Here is a 7,500-nt window from a genome sequence, read left to right as displayed (position 1 = left end):
CTCTGTATTCATCCATGCGTTACACCTGCTGTTCTGACATCAGCATCCGAGAATAGTGTGCCGTTATGGGACATGGTCTGGGATCTCCTGCTCTATGGAACTGTTTACTTCATCCATCCACTGCACCTGCTGTTCTGCCATCAGTGTCCGACAATAGCGCTTCATCATCGGATATCTGCCGTGAAATACCGCTCTCTGGAACTGTTTCTTTCATCCATCCACCGCACCTGCTGTTCTGCCATCAGTGTCTGACAATAGCGCTTCTTCATCGGATATCAGCCGGGATCTCACGCTCTCTGGAACTGTTTATTTCATCCATCCAGTGCACCTGCCGTTCTGCCATCAGTGTCCGAGAACAGTGCTTCTTCATCGGATATCAGCCGGGATCTCACGCTCTCTGGAACTGTTTCTTTCATCCATCCACCGCACCTGCTGTTCTGCCATCAGTGTCCGACAATAGCGCTTCTTCATCGGATATCAGCCGGGATCTCACGCTCTCTGGAACTGTTTATTTCATCCATCCAGTGCACCTGCCGTTCTGCCATCAGTGTCCGAGAACAGTGCTTCTTCATCGGATATCAGCCGGGATCTCACGCTCTCTGGAACTGTTTATTTCATCCATCCAGTGCACCTGCCGTTCAGCCATCAGTGTCCGAGAACAGTGCTTCTTCATCGGATATCAGCCGGGATCTCACGCTCTCTGGAACTGTTTAATTCATCCACCGCACCTGCTGTTCTGCCATCAGTGTCCGACAACAGCGCTTCATCATCGGATAACTGCCGTGAAATACCGCTCTCTGGAACTGTTTATTTCATCCACCGCACATGCTGTTCTGCCATCAGTGTCCGACAACAGCGCTTCATCATCGGATATCTGCCGTGAAATACCGCTCTCTGGATCTGCTCTGTTCTGGCAGGTAATCAGGAAGATTTTAAGTAGATGAGTGTCCGGGAATAGTGGGCCGTTATGGGACTTGGTCTGGGATATCACGCTCTCTGGAACTATGTTCGGTTTATTTCCTTCATCCAGTGCACCTGCTGTTCTGCCATCAGTGTCCGACAATAGCGCGCCGTTCTGGGACTTGGTCTGGGATATCACGCTCTCTGGAACTATGTTCTGTTAATTTCCTTCATCCAGTGCACCTGCTGTTCTGCCATCAGTGTCCGACAATAGCGCTTCATCATCGGATATCTGTCGTGAAATACCGCTCTCTGGAACTGTGTATTAGTCCGTCCGCTGCACCTGCTGTTCTGACATCAGCATCCGAGAATAGTGCGCCGTTCTGGGACATGGTCTGGTCTCTGCCGCTCTCTGGAACTCTGTATTCATCCATGCGTTACACCTGCTGTTCTGACATCAGCATCCGAGAATGGTGTGCCGTTCTGGGACATGGTCTGGGATCTCCCGCTGTCTGGAACTGTGTGTTCATCCATCCACTGCACCTGCTGTTCTGACATCAGCATCCGAGAATAGTGGGCCGTTCTGGGACATGGTCTGGGATCTCCCGCTGTCTGGAACTGTGTGTTCATCCATACGTTACACCTGCTGTTCTGACATCAGCATCCGAGAATAGTGGGCCGTTCTGGGACATGGTCTGGGATATCACGCTGTCTGGAACTGTGTGTTCATCCGTCCACTGCACCTGCTGTTCTGCCATCAGCATCCGAGAATAGTGCCCCGTACTGGGACATCAGCCAGGACGCACCGCCGTCATCTCGTTCGTTCGCTCAGTCATCCATCCACGAAAGCTACCGATCAGCCACAGTGCCCGGAATGATGCCTCCTGCCGGGGCAGCGTCCGCTTGCTCCCCGACAGCCAGTTCTGCATGAGGCTCCGGTTCTTCCACCCCCGCCACTGTCCGAGGGTGTCCGAAAATACTGAGGTCTGAGTCGGATCCGAACCGCACAAACGCCGGTCTTCACGACTGGAGGCCTATGTTTCTAAAAACCGGGTTTCAGGAATCTGCGACCTGGTGGCCCAGTGATGTCGGCTGGAACTTTTTTTTTCCGGTCCGCTCAAAATTCTCCAGGCATTTTCTGAGCTTTCCTTCACATATTCCGACTTTTACTTAGTTTCTGACGGAGCCAAAAAAGTCCGGGTTTTTTTGCCCTCCTTATCGTCCCGACTGGAAACTTTAACTCCGTATTTTAAGTCAGAAAATTAAAGTTCTTTTCATCCAGGAGACCGACCATTCCTTCAAAGTGTCCCATACAGTGCTTCGTCATCGGACATCGGCCGGGATCTCCCGCTCTCTGGAACTGTGTATTCATCCATGCGGTACACCTGCTGTTCTGCCATCACTGTCCGGGAATAGTGTGTCGTTCTGGGACTTGGTCTGGGATATCACGCTCTCTGGAACTCTTTATTCATCCATCATGTACACCTGCTGTTCTGCCATCACTGTCCGGGAATAGTGTGTCGTTCTGGGTCATGGTCTGGGTTCTGCCGCTCTCTGGAACTCTTTATTCATCCATGCGGTACACCTGCTGGTCTGCCATCACTGTCCGGGAATAGTGTGTCGTTCTGGGACTTGGTCTGGTCTCTGCCGCTCTCTGGAACTCTTTATTCATCCATGCGGTACACCTGCCGTTCTGCCATCACTGTCCGGGAATAGTGTGTCGTTCTGGGACTTGGTCTGGGTTCTGCCGCTCTCTGGAGCTCTTTATTCATCCATCCACTGCACCTGCTGTTCTGCCATCACTGTCCGGGAATAGTGTGCCGTTCTGGGTCATGGTCTGGTCTCTGCCGCTCTCTGGAACTCTGTATTCATCCATGGGGTACACCTGCTGGTCTGCCATCACTGTCCGGGAACAGTGTGCCGTTCTGGGTCATGGTCTGGGTTCTGCCACTCTCTGGAACTCTCTGGAACTCTTTATTCATCCATGGGGTACACCTGCTGGTCTGCCATCACTGTCCGGGAACAGTGTGCCGTTCTGGGTCATGGTCTGGGTTCTGCCGCTCTCTGGAACTCTCTGGAACTCTTTATTCATCCATGGGGTACACCTGCTGGTCTGCCATCACTGTCCGGGAATAGTGTGTCGTTCTGGGACTTGGTCTGGTCTCTGCCGCTCTCTGGAGCTCTTTATTCATCCATGCGGTACACCTGCTGTTCTGCCATCACTGTCCGGGAATAGTGTGTCTTTCTGGGACTTGGTCTGGTCTCTGCCGCTCTCTGGAACTCTTTATTCATCCATGGGGTACACCTGCTGGTCTGCCATCACTGTCCGGGAACAGTGTGCCGTTCTGGGACTTGGTCTGGTCTCTGCCGCTCTCTGGAACTCTTTATTCATCCATGCGGTACACCTGCTGTTCTGCCATCACTGTCCGGGAATAGTGTGTCGTTCTGGGACTTGGTCTGGTCTCTGCCGCTCTCTGGAGCTCTGTATTCATCCATGCGGTACACCTGCTGTTCTGCCATCACTGTCCGGGAATAGTGTGTCGTTCTGGGACTTGGTCTGGTCTCTGCCGCTCTCTGGAGCTCTGTATTCATCCATGCGGTACACCTGCTGTTCTGCCATCACTGTCCGGGAATAGTGTGTCTTTCTGGGACTTGGTCTGGGTTCTGCCGCTCTCTGGAGCTCTTTATTCATCCATCCACTGCACCTGCTGTTCTGCCATCACTGTCCGGGAATAGTGTGTCGTTCTGGGACTTGGTCTGGTCTCTGCCGCTCTCTGGAGCTCTTTATTCATCCATGCGGTACACCTGCTGGTCTGCCATCACTGTCCGGGAACAGTGTGCCGTTCTGGGTCATGGTCTGGGTTCCGCCGCTCTCTGGAACTCTTTATTCATCCATGGGGTACACCTGCTGGTCTGCCATCACTGTCCGGGAATAGTGTGTCGTTCTGGGTCATGGTCTGGTCTCTGCCGCTCTCTGGAACTCTTTATTCATCCATGCGGTACACCTGCTGTTCTGCCATCAGTGTCCGGGAACAGTGTGCCGTTCTGGGTCATGGTCTGGGATATCACGCTCTCTGGAACTCTGTATTCATCCATCATGTACACCTGCTGGTCTGCCATCACTGTCCGGGAATAGTGTACCGTTCTGGGTCATGGTCTGGTCTCTGCCGCTCTCTGGAACTCTGTATTCATCCATGGGGTACACCTGCTGGTCTGCCATCACTGTCCGGGAATAGTGTGTCGTTCTGGGACTTGGTCTGGTCTCTGCCGCTCTCTGGAGCTCTTTATTCATCCATGCGGTACACCTGCTGTTCTGCCATCACTGTCCGGGAATAGTGTGCCGTTCTGGGTCATGGTCTGGTCTCTGCCGCTCTCTGGAACTCTCTGGAACTCTTTATTCATCCATGGGGTACACCTGCTGGTCTGCCATCACTGTCCGGGAACAGTGTGCCGTTCTGGGTCATGGTCTGGGTTCTGCCGCTCTCTGGAGCTGTTATTTTCATCCATGCGGTACACCTGCTGGTCTGCCATCACTGTCCGGGAACAGTGTGCCGTTCTGGGTCATGGTCTGGTCTCTGCCGCTCTCTGGAACTCTGTATTCTTCCATGCGGTACACCTGCTGGTCTGCCATCACTGTCCGGGAACAGTGTGCCGTTCTGGGTCATGGTCTGGTCTCTGCCGCTCTCTGGAGCTCTTTATTCATCCATCCACTGCACCTGCTGGTCTGCCATCACTGTCCGGGAATAGTGTGTCGTTCTGGGACTTGGTCTGGTCTCTGCCGCTCTCTGGAACTCTTTATTCATCCATGGGGTACACCTGCTGGTCTGCCATCACTGTCCGGGAACAGTGTGCCGTTCTGGGTCATGGTCTGGTCTCTGCCGCTCTCTGGAGCTGTTATTTTCCTCCATGCGGTACACCCACTGCTCTGCCATCACTGTCCGAAAATAGTGCTCCGAAATCGGGTAAGTCGCGCGGGGGGCCACCCCTGTATCTCGGCTCCAGGAGCGTCTTTCCGCCCGGGGCCTGGCCCACTATGCTTAGGTCCAGCTGGGGAACGCTCCCCCCGAAGCTCGGGGCCCTGTCCTGGAGATCTCTGTTTCCGAAAACCAGGTTTCTGAAATCTGCGACCTGGTGGCCCAGTGATGTGAGCTAAAAAAAAATTTATCGAAGCGATCTAAAAAAGCCCAGGCATTTTCTGGGCTTTCCTTCACATATTCCGACTTTTACTTAGTTTCTGACGGAGCCAAAAAAGTCCGGGTTTTTTTCGCTCCACATAGTCCCGACTGGAAACTTTAACTTTTTTTTTTTTCCATTATTTCACCCGCGGAGGTCCGCAAACACCTCCAGGGGCCCACAACGGCCGAATTAAGCCAGGAAAAAGACACCAGAACCCGGATCTCTTTACCAGACACCCCCAGAGCCCGGAACTCGGACCCAAACACCTCCAGAGGCCCACAACGGCCGAATTGGACCCGGAAAAAGACGCCAGAACCCGGATCTCTTTACCAGACACCCCCAGAGCCCGGAACTCGGACCCAAACACCTCCAGAGGCCCACAACGGCCGAATTGGACCCGGAAAAAGACGCCAGAACCCGGATCTCTTTACCAGACACCCCCAGAGCCCGGAACTCGGACCCAAACACCTCCAGAGGCCCACAACGGCCGAATTGGACCCGGAAAAAGACGCCAGAACCCGGATCTCTTTACCAGACACCCCCAGAGCCCGGAACTCGGACCCAAACACCTCCAGAGGCCCACAACGGCCGAATTGGACCCGGAAAAAGACGCCAGAACCCGGATCTCTTTACCAGACACCCCCAGAGCCCGGAACTCGGACCCAAACACCTCCAGAGGCCCACAACGGCCGAATTGGACCCGGAAAAAGACGCCAGAACCCGGATCTCTTTACCAGACACCCCCAGAGCCCGGATGAGCTCCACAAACACCTCCAGAGGCCCACAACGGCCGAATTGGACCCGGAAAAAGACGCCAGAACCCGGATCTCTTTACCAGGCACCCCCAGAGCCCGGATGAGCTCCACAAACACCTCCAGAGGCCCACAACGGCCGAATTGGACCCGGAAAAAGACGCCAGAACCCGGATCTCTTTACCAGGCACCCCCAGAGCCCGGATGAGCTCCACAAACACCTCCAGAGGCCCACAACGGCCGAATTGGACCCGGAAAAAGACGCCAGAACCCGGATCTCTTTACCAGACACCCCCAGAGCCCGGAACTCGGACCCAAACACCCCCAGAGGCCCACAACGGCCGAATTGAACCCGGAAAAGGACGCCAGAGCCCGGGTTCCGCTCCATGCCGCACACCACACCTGCAATACCGACCTCTCCCACCGGAGGGAGACAGAGGGCGCCTTCCACCCTGACTGCTGCCCGGGTGAGAGACACTATTCCTGGGGGGACTCTTTATCAGACTCCCCTTAACTAAAAGGGACTGCTGCCCGGGAAAGAGACACTATTCCTGGGGGGGGCCTTCTACCAGACCCCCCCTGCCCCAACACACCATCCCCAATTTCACAAGTGTTCACATAGCATATTCAGTCAGAACTTGTCCGTTTCAAACACCCACACCTGCAATACCGACCTCTCCCACCGGAGGGAGACAGAGGGAACCCTCCCCCCCCACGACTGCTCCCCGGGAAACAGACACTATTCCTGGGGGGACTCTTTATCAGACTCCCCTGAACTAAGCCCGACTCCTGCCCGGGAAAGAGACACTATTCCTGGGGGGGCCTTCTACCAGACCCCCCCTGCCCCAACACACCATCCCCAATTTCACATAGCATATTCAGTCACAACTTGTCCGTTTCAAACACCCGCACCTGCAATACCCACCTCTCCCACCGGAGGGAGACAGAGGGAACCTTCCCCCCCACGACTGCTCCCCGGGAAACAGACACTATTCCTGGGGGGACTCTTTATCAGACTCCCCTGAACTAAGCCGGACTCCTGCCCGGGAAACAGACACTATTCCTGGGGGGGCCTTCTACCAGACCCCCCTGAACTAAGCCCGACTCCTGCCCGGGAAAGAGACACTATTCCTGGGGGGGCCTTCTACCAGACCCCCCTGAACTAAGCCCGACTCCTGCCCGGGAAAGAGACACTATTCCTGGGGGGGCCTTCTACCAGACCCCCCTGAACTAAGCCCGACTCCTGCCCGGGAAAGAGACACTATTCCTGGGGGGGCCTTCTACCAGACACCCCTGAACTAAGCCCGACTCCTGCCCGGGAAACAGACACTATTCCTGGGGGGGCCTTCTACCAGACCCCCCTGAACTAAGCCCGACTCCTGCCCGGGAAAGAGACACTATTCCTGGGGGGGCCTTCTACCAGACCCCCCTGAACTAAGCCCGACTCCTGCCCGGGAAACAGACACTATTCCTGGGGGGGCCTTCTACCAGACTCCCCTGAACTAAGCCCGACTCCTGCCCGGGAAACAGACACTATTCCTGGGGGGGCCTTCTACCAGACCCCCCTGAACTAAGCCCGACTCCTGCCCGGGAAAGAGCTGCCTTCCCTGGGCAACATACAATCAACTCCCCTTCCTCCATCACCAGGCGCTCCACCGGGCCCCGGGCCCCC

Source organism: Gasterosteus aculeatus, chromosome 14 (genome assembly GCF_964276395.1).
Source record: "Gasterosteus aculeatus chromosome 14, fGasAcu3.hap1.1, whole genome shotgun sequence".
Classification (NCBI taxonomy): Eukaryota; Metazoa; Chordata; class Actinopteri; order Perciformes; family Gasterosteidae; genus Gasterosteus; species Gasterosteus aculeatus.
Note: the sequence above shows the minus strand (reverse complement) of the source record.